Below are 13,788 nucleotides of genomic sequence, written 5' to 3'. Positions count from 1 at the left end.
GGTCCTTATGGGCCGCACCCCCAATGCCTTGCGAATCTTAATTTCTGGCTTTGTTAAATTCATGGCAGACTTGGGCCTTTGTACTAATTTTAAAAAATCATTCATAATGTCTTGCGGCCCGAAAAGTTATAAAATAAGCCATATCCAATCAGGGGATGATATTTTAAAATGCACTTGCACTTTCCCATATCTCGGTCTGCTATTTTCCAACACTGGCTCTTGGCAACCCCATGTCGCCCTGGGTAGGAATAAAATGAGCAAGGCTATTAATTCATTAACCTCCCTTCGCCAACCCAAACAAGCAGATGTGATTGTGTCAATTTTACAAATCTACAGAACACAATGTCTGCCTGCGGGCACCTATGGTGCCGATATATGGGGTTACTCCAACAGCACACAATTACAGTCCGAAGAAAATAGATTCTGTCGGAAGATTCTAGGGGGGTCATAAGTGCACCAACTTATATTTGTCACAGGGAACTAAACCTCCCTTATATTGAAGATTTTATAAGATCTAGACCCGCATTGTTTTGGATAAAAATTTGGTGTAATTCTGCCGCTTCCTTGTCACGTGATATCATCAAGGACTGTCTAAAATGTGAAAAGGCTAACCGTATACCCTGGTTTAGGGCTGTAGAAAACAGTTTATCAAGTGTGGGTCTGGGTCACCTTTTTACATGCCCACAACTGATTGATCAAATACATAGGAACTTAACAAAAAGGGCTCTTTATGAAAGCTATCGCAAGGAAAGGCTAACCATCTGCCCCGCCTCAGAGTTATTTACGCCTAAAATTAGACAGATGGAACAGGAGTCTGCTATTCCGATTCAGAGACGGAAGCATTATAAATTTACTTTGTTTTCCGCTAGGTTTTAACAAATGTGTGGAAAGCATAAAATGTCCTTGTAATCTCGGTGGTACACAAAGTTTGCTCCATTTAATTTTCTTTTGCGGTTTTTACAGATTGCACACTTTGCACTTTATAATGCCGTATTGTAGGAAAAATGCTCTGACTGATTTTAATCTAGCTTTTAACGGTATTTTAATGTTAAAGACTGATGAAGCCATCTTCAGAGTGAGCAGCTTTCTTAAAGCAGCTGTACGATCACGTGCTTCTCTGCTAATTGATTAAAACATTTGCACTATGCTTATTCTTTGCACTTCTGCTTATTGCACAATGCATATCTTTGCACTAAGAATTGTATTTTTGCACATGATTAAATTGTATGTGGCTATGAGTTTGGACATATGGGATGGAATCTGTGTTTTATATTATTGATGAATTTTATGCTGTACTTTTATGGATGTTTTTACAATCCGAATAAAGATCATTTGACTTGACTTGATATTTTCCTAATATGGACTGGCACGGAACAACAATTGACTTTTGCCATCAGTCATCCTAACAACGTTAATGAAAGAATTCAATTCACGCACCATTTCAACCACACCAACATAGCTTTTCTGGATGTAAATATTACCACGAAGGATCACAAACTTGAAACATCCATTTACAATAAACCCACAGACCGGAACAATTATTTGCATTACTCCAGCTTTCACCAACCCAGTCTCAAAACTCATCTACCTTACTCACAACTTTTAGGAGCCAAAAGAATAGCTTCCACTGAAGATTCATTCACACAGGACAGCACCAGCATCATGAATACATTTTCCAAAAGGGGTTACCCACATCGTATCATTGCAGCAGCCTGCCAACGAGTGACTTCTATTGACCGTTCTTCATTACTGAAACCAAAATCGAAAATAAGATCGGATACACAACCTAACGTATTTGTCTCCAAATTTTCTACCAAAAGCTACTTAATCAAAAAAATATCAGAACTCACTGGCAAATACTACAACTAGAACCTGATTTCAACAAACTATTCAATGACATGCCTATTTTTGACTACCAACGCTCCAAGAATTTATGGTCACTAATAAAACCACGCACCACTGAACCTGCAATATACAAAGGAACTATTCCCTGTCACAATTGTCAAAATTGTCACAACATCATTCCAGGGACTAACGTCAATCATCCCAGTACTGGCAAACAGATTGCACTCAAAACCAATGCCACCACAAATGTGGTGTACCACTTAAAGTGTCCCTGCGGATTACCTTACGTAGGGAAAACGGAGCGTAAGATAAAGACTCGCTTGAATGAACACCGGAGTAATATCAGGAACAAAAATCTCAAATCTTGCGTGTCCGCTCACTTTACTCAGTTAAACCACAACAGCCAAATTTGCTTTCTTGTTCTTGAAGTTGTTGACAAACCTGAGGGTATTGACCCTAAAAAATATTTACTTCAACGAGAACTATTCCGGATCTTTAAACTTGGGACCACCGTACCAAAAGGACTCAACGAACGTCTGGAATTTAGCAGCTTTCTTTGAAAAGTTTCATACATTTGATTGACACATTGTCTGTTGGTTGTTCAACATTTTGTGCATGCATATTTAAATGCATTTCTTTTACATATTGAATACTGCTGTAGATCCTTGTATATAGTTGTTTTCCTTTTACTCCTTCATACTTAGATTTTTTTCACACATCATACCTTATATCTCTTGTCACTTTTTAACCAATAATATTTTTCTCCTCCATTATTATTTCTTTCCACCACCTTTTTCACTCTCATTTACCAACCTTTCCTGGTTTTCCTTTCAGCATTCTGACTTTTGTATTCACACTTTCCCATGCCACTTTCTTTTTCTTTTTTCACCGTTTACTACCTCATTTCTACGTTAGATCATTCACGTTTTTACCCACTGTTGTTCCTTTCTCTATTTCCCCCACCGCACCCTCCCGGGTTATCAGATTGCCAGTCCGAGATTACATGAAACAAAACAATGACCTTTCTCTATATACGGTATGTACCCCTACCGGTTAGTATCGACATATTTTTCTTCTCTATCTATAGTGCACACACATATTGTACATACCATCGCTAGAATAGGTCTCCCGTTATGTTTATAAAATTAAGAATTCGAAATGAGATTCTGGATATATCCCCGGTATGTTCGCAGTAATCATTGCCTCAGGTAAATATAAATAGGAATTTAAATTTGTCCTTAAACATAACTGAACACAGTGATTTATGATTTGTTTGGATAAGGAATTAGTTTTCTCGTGATAAAACACACAATTTTCATATACACACTTGACACTTATTCCTGTCTGAATAGAAAATAGAGCTATGGTTAGTTCCGATTGACTAGACTAAAATGGCGGGTACATTAGACAGGGAGGTAGTGGCAAATGATGTGCGATCTATCATCCCCCCCCACGTGGGCCAGGAGTGGCTACATTTAAACCCATTGAAGGGCATAGAGTAGCGTGACAATCCACCGTCGAGTAGATTCGTTCGATTATGCCCCTCATATTGACGCATGTGTCATACGAAATTATTTTTAATAATATGGGTGGGTTTCCCGTGAGCCGGTCCCACGTTTACCCTTACGGCGGGTCCCGAAAAAATCGCGTTTTCAACTTGTGTTCGTAATAATATACACAATATAGCTTATGGACGCTTATATATCGTTTTTAGGTGACTACCTCAAAGTGACTTTAACATTGTGTTCCAACTGAAGAATTAAGAGCAGGACTACTTGACGGTGCAAAATGTGCACGTCACATTATTAAGGTATGTTATACTATAGCTCTAGCATAATGCGAGAACTGCACACATATTCGGGGAGAAACTGAGACCTAAATCACTTTATATCAAGTTACTTGGCAATACTAACGGTTTCGCAATGTGCCCTATGGACACATGGGATACATGTTGTGAATTATATACGGGGATAGGTTGTTCTTTTGGGTTAATTATTAACAAAGCACTCTCTAAGTAACATGGCGGTTTCTTACATTTCCGCATTCTCTTGACCTATAAAGATACTAATGAGGATTATATATACATTTCGTGACATATTGGTTACACTAAATATATTGTTTTAGGTTACTACCTCAAAGTGACTTATGCAGCACACACGCAGCTAGGCAGAAGAAGTAGGATCTTTTTGGATTGTGAGAAGTACGCTCGCCTAAATAGTAAGGTATGCAATCTCTATGTTTTTACACCACGTGGGAACTACATACATAGGCACTCAAGAATACATATATGCAAGATTTGGGGACTAATATTTCCCATATATTTTACTTTCTGCATTCTCAGGCGAATATCACATTTTCACACCTTTCAAAAAATCTATGAGAGATACCATTTGAGAAAAATATTCCCTTTATATTGGACCTACTTCATCTTTGACGACCCGCATAGAGGGAATGGATGTATTCTAACTCGACGCTTTGCTTTGGAATATATACACGTGCGGTGACACCTATTGCGGTAGGAATCATACATATTTTCGAATGAATTTATTTTCCTATCTTTAGTCAGAGAATCTAACAGAGAGAGAAATATCAACTTCATGTATATCTAGCTGGTTTTTCTGATGACTGGGGGGACGAATGAATTCAGAACAAGTGCCCACAATTAATAGGTCCTGTCAATGAGGCACTTTTAGAACATTGTGTTATGAGGACAACTTTGAGTTTGAGTTTCATTTCCCGGTGCTATATTATTTGTCTTATATTGACAAATTGTCTAAACATAATCTCCTCTTTTCAAAATTTACTGAAACATTGTTTGTAAAAACACTGCCTTGGGGCTAAATAAGTGCCTGTGACCCTATACTATGTGATATGAATCGTTAAGTACGGAAAATGTTTGGTGCGGATTGATTACTACAGTATAATGCTCAGATGTCAATAACAATGATGACGCTGTTTCTTGTAATTGCATTTTGAATTCAAACATGTAGGAAGACTTGCTTCCAAGAAAATATGTGAATAGCCGAATGGTTTTTATTTAATAACACTACCTCACTTTTGGGTTTGGACCAAAGGTATATAGAGGGACTCAAATAGATGGAATATGCAGCATAATAACTAGGGAAATGGTTCAACAATGCATTTATGTGACTAAATGCTGCAATTTTTAGTCAGTAGTGTGTTTTTAATATGGGCTTCTTTTGGTGCAACTTTTATGTATTTATTTACATATGTACACATGTTGTTTTGAAGTAACTTACACTGTTTTTTTGTATGTCTTTTCTTCCACTTTATGATTTACAGCCCTGAAGAAGTTCCGCTTGACGGGACGAAACGCGTTGGGTGGTTTCCTAAATGGACTATTAAAAGAATTTTGAACTTGTTTGCAATTACGATTCAGCGTCTTTTCATTTGGGACAGTCTTTGATTACGCATTCTATCACCTACGTTTGGTGGAGATTCAAACTCTAAAGCGGTGCATTTCAAGCTTGACAAAAACATTGACCTTTTCCCAAAGCTTTGGGATATACTCTTAGGACAGGGAGTATTTGAAAATGTGCACGCATTTCTATTGAAAATTATGTATACGTATTGGTGATATATGGGTTGGTGCTTTGAGAGTGTAAGAGTGGTCCACTGTCCAAACTGTTTTGTACAAAATTTCATTTCTTGGACCCATTTGTTGCACAATCCAAACCAAGTAAATTGTTTTGCTCATATGCTCTTTTGTAACTAGAAGTATCTTACTGTGGGATATCTAGTACGCACCATTCACTTCAACTTGGATTCAATTTCATAATATTATGTCTAAATTCAAAGATACTAGAGAGGAGATGGCCTCAAGTTTATTTGGCAATAGTCAACCTGTAGGTGCCAATACATCAAAAGAGCCTAGCACAGAAGGCCTTCGAGCTAAGTTCCTAAAGTTAGAAAGACTAAAAAAGTTAGGGATGTCCAGATGGTGGGACTGAATAACGTTACAAAAGTATCTAGATAACAAAAAAATCCCCAGGGGCTTACGGATTTTGATCTTCCCAACCTTTGAGGACTTGGATGACGATGCCCTCAGAGACTAGGAAGAGAATTTGAAACAGGCTTCTCATACTATGATGAAAATACTGATCCGCCATTCTGAGAAAAAAGTTGCAACTTTGAAACAAGAAATTTTAGGATTTGGAACGTGAAATGGACGAATCTAGTTTGAAGGATAGCATAAAAAAGAATTATGAAATCTTTGATGATGTTATAAGCCGATATCAGATCCATTTACGTGACAAAAAACTACGTAAAATTAAGCGCGACGATAACGATTACAAGACAGGGCGTATTTATACCTTTGCTCACAAATTCGACAATCTAAAACCAGGAGGAGATAGTAAACGAGCCAGAGAGGAATCGGTGAGTGCCAGTAGTAGCTCAATTTCCTCCATGGATAGTTCATCCTTCAAGGATGGTGGGGCATGCCAGGCCGTCTCTCAAAAACGTAATTTTTTATTGGAGATGGAACGTATTCGACAAGGGAAAAAGATACCAAATACCAACCCAGACCCAAAACCCAGAGGGGAGGGAAAGGGTGGAAAATCAGTACAACCAAGAGGGGTAGCAGTACATCAAATGGACACCAGATCCAACAGAACTTAGATAACTTGACTCCCTCTGTAACTACAAGTCTCAATACTGACCCCGAAATCCCTACTGACAACGCCCTGTCTATTGTAAACCTATCAGACAGCAAACTTACAGATGTGGAAATGAACATCTAAAAAAGGGTTTAAGTTTCTGCCCATTACAAGTTGGGGATCCAACTTCATTGATGGTGGATTTGTTTAAATTTACACGACTCTTGAAATTAAAAGATCATTTTCTAAACAATCCTAGATCTCCTAGTTCTGATTTGGTCACTGCATCCTCCTGTACCACCACTATTTCTGACTTACAGAATGCACAATTATTATTGTCTATCGAGACTGGTGACAACCCCTCATTGCAGGAAATTCGTTCTGACCTGAATATTGAGGAAGATATAACTATCAGTAGTGGACTGAAGGTTCGTTCCAAATATATCCTTACAAACACATATAAAAACATTGACTTGTTCAAAGAAAGAGTTTCACAGGATTTTTGCAAATTGATTGACTCTCCTAACAGATATACACGTAAACAACAGAATCTAACAAAAAACAGAAAGATTGGCACTCGATGGACTGGCTAAGGACAACAGTATCACAATAAAGGAAGCAGACAAGGGAGGAAATGTAGTTGTCATGAACACTGTCGATTATGACAATGAGATCATCAGACAACTAGGTGACACTACTTGTTACAAAAAACTAGAAGACAGCCCCATTCCCTCCCTTGTCACTCACATTAACAATCGGATACAAGATTGGGGAGAAGTAGGTCTTCTTTCTGAAAAATAATGTCGGTACCTCAAGGTAGTACATCCCATGGCACCATGTATTTACCTACTCCCTAAAATACATAAGGGAGGTCCCTTTCAACCAGGACGTCCCATCATATCGGGGATTAATTCCCCGCCAGAACGTCTTTCCCAATATGTAGACGGATTTCTACAACCTTTGGTGGTCAACCTACCGTCTTACATACAAGATTCAGGTGACATTCTGAAAAAATGTGATGGTCTTGAATGGTCCACGGACCTTATGTTCGTTACACTAGATGTGTCCGGATTATACACTTTCATACCGCAACATTTTGGTATTAGAGCACTTTCTTCATTTCTATCACTAAGAACAGCAGATCATATAGACCACAATGAAATGCTTATCGAAATGACCGAATTGATACTTTCAAGAAACTTTTTCCTACACAAAGACACCTGGTACCACCAAATAAGGGGCACCGCGATGGGGAGCAAATTTGCTCCCTCATACGCGGGGCTTTTTATGGGGTGGTGGGAACGTGAGCATGCTTGGGGTAAATATGCCTCCCCTGGATAGACATGATTATCTTTTGGGGGAGGTATATCGAGGATATCATCATGTTGTGGAAAGGAAGTGAAGTACAACTATTAGACTACTTCAACTACTTGAATGACAACCCCTATAATGTACAACTGACCGTTAAATCAAACCACAACCAGATAGAATTTTTGGATATACTCTTCTATGTGGAAAATAACACAATACAGAGTAACCTGTACCGTAAAAGCACATCGTGCAATAGTTTACTGCACGCGTCAAGTGCGCACCCTAGTTCAACCATCTGTAATATACCCTACGGAGAAATGGTGCGCATTAGACGTAACTGTAGTAATGAAAAAAAATTTAAGGATGCCATACGGGACAGTAAAACTAGGTTTGCCAATAGAGGGTATAACACAAGAATCTTGGACAAGGCTGAAAAGAGAATTCTGACTGTTACTCGCAGTAACACTCTAATCAAGAAAGCAAAAAACAATAAAAAGACACAAAAATCCAATATGGCCTTTATTACTCAATACACACAAAACAGCACCGAGGTCTTCAAAGACCTGAGAAGACATTGGAAACTATTGAGTGAAATCCCCAACCTAAAAGAAGATATTAGTGATTCACCTAGAATCACCTTTAGGAGAGGTAAAACCTTACGCAATGCCTTGTGTCCCAGTTATCCCATTACCAAGAGGACAGGGACATGGATACCCTCAAAACCTAAAGGTTTTTATACCTGTGGAGGATGTAACATCTGCCCCCTTGGCAAGAACAAATCAAAGAGGTTTAAATACAATACCGATCGAGAATATGAGATAAGGCCCTACATAAACTGTAATACAAGTTATGTGGTCTACGTTATCGGTTGTGGATGCGAAAAGATATACGTTGGAAGTACTGTGCGACCATTAAAACTAAGGATTCAAGAACATACACGTGCTATGAAAAATTATGACTGAAAATACCCCATGACTTACCACATGCAAGAACATCACAAAGACAACAAGACAATATGGTTTCAGGGTATCGACCACGTACCACCACATCCGAGGGGGGGAAATCGTGAACTTACCCTAAGGAAAAGGGAAGCAGCATGGATATGTCGTCTGAGATGTGTAGAAAGGGGACACAATACAGAGGATGAAATGCATTATTATTTGCAATGAACTAAGATGCCAGTGCCAGTATCTGTGTAATATGTTGTGTGCCATAGATACAGCACCCGTTGCCTTGTAGTCAACACAATTGGACCTGTTTCCCCCTTTCTGCTACACTTTTCTTGTTTTCCATCTGACCTCTGTAATTTGCCACTGTAGCCAATAGCCTTGTAAAGTATAAAAATTGACAGATGTTTAGGAATTGTGTATACTTTGAGATGTTTTGGGAAGATACAATGTTTAAGATTATTGGAATGCTGCCCATTTGTCTGTTTGATAGTGTTGAAGGCACCTTTGGGTGATCCTATTGTGGTTCGGTACCCCTGGTTATCAGATTGCCAGTCCGAGATTACATTAAACAAAACAATGACCTTTCTCTATATACGGTATGTACCCCTACCGGTTAATATCGACATATTTTTCTTCTCTATCTATAGTGCACACACATATTGTACATACCATCGCTAGAATAGGTCTCCTGTTATGTTTATAAAATTAAGAATTCGAAATGAGATTCTGGATATATCCCCGGTATGTTCGCAGTAATCATTGCCTCAGATAAATATAAATAGGAATTTAAATTTGTCCTTAAACATAACTGAACACAGTGATTTATGATTTGTTAGGATAAGGAATTAGTTGTCTCGTGATAAAACACACAATTTTCATATACACACTTGACACTTATTCCTGTCTGAATAGAAAATAGAGCTATGGTTAGTTCCGATTGACTAGACTAAAATGGCGGTTACATTAGACTGGGAGGTAGTGGTAAATGATGTGCGATCTATCATCCGCCCCACGTGGGCCAGGAGTGGCTACATTTAAACCCATTGAAGGGCGGGTCCCCCCTCCTACTTGCCGAAAGAACTTGGCGTGTGGATTTGGAGACGCCAGCTGGGGGTTTTGGGACCGACCCCGACAGGTATGATTTATAGGGAACTACCTCGTTTGGAAATAGAGTAGCGTGACAATCCACCATCGAGTAGATTCGTTCGATTATGCCCCTCATATTGACGCATGTGTCATACGAAATTAATTTTAATAATATGGGTGGGTTTCCCGTGAGCCGGTCCCACGTTTACCCTTACGGCGGGTCCCGAAAAAAACGCGTTTTCAACTTGTGTTCGTAATGATATACACAATATTGTCAGGATCTAACAAGGCGCCTACCTAATGTCTAAGAACTACAAATCCCACAATGCCTATACAGGGGGCGGGGTCCTATAAAAGTCAGGTGGACCCATAGCTTCCTGTTAGTAATTTTGTTATCTATGGTGATTGTGTGGCTATACTGGCTTTTGTTTCCTGGCTTCTCTTGGAACTGAGTTTATAGAAGCTTTGTTCGAGTATTTAGCAGTCTGTAGCGCGAGTGCTTTTGGAACGCGCTGTTTGCCGAGGGATCCGTTGTCAGCCGGAGTCGGCGGGGAAGGAGTTTCCCGTTTCTTTGTTTTGTGCACACGCTGACTGATCTGGCCGCTCGTCAACGGACTGGGAGCTTCTCGCAGAGGAAACGCGGCAAGAAAGAAGAAGCGTCTTTGGGTTCAGTAAGTACTTATGCAACGCGTGATGTTAAACGCGCTGCAGTGATGGTAACGGTGATGCAACCGAAAGGAAAACTGAATGTCAAGGAACTGAACTTGGTGATTTATAACCTGTGAGTGTTCTCGCCGGAGAGCGGAGTGCAGTGGGGAACCCCTCCGCGCACTGCCGCTACGAAGTACGGCACTAGTGTCTTAGGAGGTCATTGAACCAAGCGGAAGATAGTGGGAAGGCCTACATCTTGCCGTGTTGGGGAGAACAGTGCTTTTGGAGACAATTGTTTATATTTGAGAAGGAAGCGGAGGACAGTAGTAGGAGGCTACGTCTTGCCGTGTTCCTAAAAGAGAACCTTGCATTTTTTGGGCTACACTAAAATACAATTTGAAAGAGCATAACTTTGTTTTGGTTTTTGGATACACGTATGGTGGAGGATACTCGTTTATTTAAAGACTCTTTCTAAACAAGGAGGGGTAGGTGCTGTTTCTATGCCATCAGTATATACCGTCAAAGGTAGGAGGTGTGACTCAGACCTAATTGTTGTTTACCATCCTTAGGAATCCTGTGCAGATAAACTCATCATTGTACAGGGAGGAGGCTATTCACAACCAGGATATTCAGGGAGGTGGAGGAGTGCATTGATTCTAGAAAGGTGAACCCTTTACAAATAGTACTAAAAGAAGCAGAGAGACAGGGGTTTGAAGTAATAGTTCTAACCTGTGCATTGTTTTGTTTTCTTGTCTTTCAGCTGTCCCTTCCCAGCAGCCCCCTTCCTTTCCCTTCCTTGGTCTCCTGTTTTTTCCCTCGCCCTATCGCTCGAACCCACTGTGTTTTTTAGCCAGTGTGTTGGTGAGATCGGGAGGTGGAGTTTTATGTGCATCAGCCGGATCCTGCAGTGTGGAGTCTGACAGAATTACTAACCCACGAATTGCATACTGCCTGGTCCGGCTGGGGTACATATGGCCACCTTGGATGATGTGTTGAGGGCTTTGGTCTTAGTTCAGCAAGAACTAGCAGCTTCCAAGGCGGAAGCTGTGGCTCTGAAGGATAGGGTTGAGCAGTTGTCAAAAAACCCTTTTTCTTCGGGGGCACAACAGATTCAAGTTACCGTACCTCCCCCCATTCCTTTAGCTACTCCTGAACGATATGGAGGGGATCCACGCAAAACACAGGCCTTCATGACACAGATTTTGCTACATTTCTCATGTAAGCCGGCGTCTTTTCCAACTAATCACTCTAGGGTGGCGTTTGCCCTGTCGTATTTGGTGGGGGATGCTGCGAATTGGGCGGTGCCTTTAGTCAAAAACGACGATGCCATGCTGTCCAACTGGAATATGTTCAGGGAGGAATTTGAGAAGGTTTTTGACAGAAGGGCCACCAATTTCAGTGCGGATAAAGAGCTATTGTCATTACGTCAGGGGAGAAGCGATTTAATAACGTATTTGACTACTTTCAATCGCTTAGTAGCCGAAACAGAATGGCCTGAGGGTAAAAGAATGTCCCTGTTCTATCAGGGTTTAAGAGATGAACTGAAAGACGCAGTGGCACATATAGACCCACAGCCAACCACTTGTATAGACATGGTGAATCTGGTGTTGCGGTTGGATGGTCGTTTGACTGAGAGGAGTGGGGATAGAAGGAAGTGGGATAGGGGCTATGCCCGTAATACAGGGTTTCCTTCTAGAGCTACGGGTTCTGCAGAGTCAGGGGTGGAGCCAATGGAAATCGGAGCGATTAGGCCCCCTTTATCGAAAACAGAGAGAGAAAGTAGAAGAGTACAGGGGCTCTGTATGTATTGCGGAAAAAAGGGACACTATGTAAGAGAATGCCCTTCAAAACCCAAGACCTCCACTACTTGGAATAAGAATCAAAGGGTGGCAGCGTCTAGCACGGCAAGAGAGAAGGAAGAAGTGCAAACATCATTGCCTAAGGCGGAAGAGGTTCCCGATTGGAAACTCACCTCCTTAGCTTCCTCTGGTATAGGAGAAACTGAGTCCCATTTGGTGTTGGAGATGTCCTTGGGGTGTGAACAAAAATCCCATTCGGTGATGGTGATGTTGGACTCCGGGGCGACAGGAAATTTCATCGACAATGGATTGGTGGACCGACTGGTGTTGCCTAGGGTACCCCGAGGTAATCCTGAGGAGGTATTAGCGGTCGATGGGCAGCCCATTAAGTCGGGTCTAATAACCGAGAAGACGGCAGAGGTGGAGTTGTCTATAGAGGTATCCGAAGGGAGACACGTGGAGAGGGTGGAATTGAACATCATAGATGCCCCACAATACGAAATAATTCTGGGAATGCCATGGTTCACGTACCATAATCCGTCCATTGACTGGAAATCCCGCACAGTGCTGTTCTCTTCTGGAATGTGCAAGGAACATTTGGTGCCTTATGTATCTTCTCCAGGGGCAGTGTTAGCCTTGCAATTCAGGGTGGCTACAGCGGCAGAGAAGGAGGTAGTGCTTCCGAAACAATACGAAAGCTATCAGGAGGTCTTTAGCGAAAGCAGAGCAGAGAAGCTACCGCCTCATCGAGCATATGACTGTAGGATTGATTTAATTGACGGGGCAGTGATTCCTACATGTCGGGTATATGCATTGTCCGTACCTGAAACAGCTCATTTACGGGAGTACATAACACACTATGAGAGCATTGGATTTATAAGACCTTCTCGTTCCCCCGCAGCCTCTCCCCTTTTCTTTATAGCGAAAGCTAATGGGGATCTGAGGGCATGTGTGGACTACCGCGTCTTGAATAAAAATACCATCCGAAACCGTTACCCTCTCCCTCTAATCACCGTGTTGATCGATCAGGTGAGAGAAGCTGTGATCTATACTCGCTTGGACTTGCGAGGGGCTTATCACCTGGTCAGGGTTAGAGAGGGGGACGAGTGGAAGACGGCTTTCAAGACGCGGTATGGACTATACGAGTATCTAGTTATGCCGTTTGGGCTTTGTAATGCCCCCGCGGCTTTTCAGTTCCTGATTAATGACGTGCTAAAGGAGTTCATAGACTTGTTTGTTGTCGTGTACATAGACGACATTTTGGTGTACTCGATGGAGGAACAGTGTCATGTGGAACATGTTTGCAAAGTGTTGGCCAGGTTGCAAGAACATAGCCTTTTTGTAAAGCTCAGCAAATGTGAGTTTGGTGTGTATAGTGTGGAGTTTTTGGGTGTAATGATCAGTCCATCGGGGTTGCAAATGTCGGAAAGGAAGGTGGAAGCAGTACGAGACTGGCCGGTTCCGAGAAATGTGAGAGAGGTCCAGAGCTTTCTGGGCTTCGCGAATTACTATCGCCGATTTATACTG

The sequence above is a fragment of the Lissotriton vulgaris genome, chromosome 12, assembly GCF_964263255.1.
Source record: "Lissotriton vulgaris chromosome 12, aLisVul1.2, whole genome shotgun sequence".
In the NCBI taxonomy this organism is placed as follows: Eukaryota; Metazoa; Chordata; class Amphibia; order Caudata; family Salamandridae; genus Lissotriton; species Lissotriton vulgaris.
Note: the sequence above shows the minus strand (reverse complement) of the source record.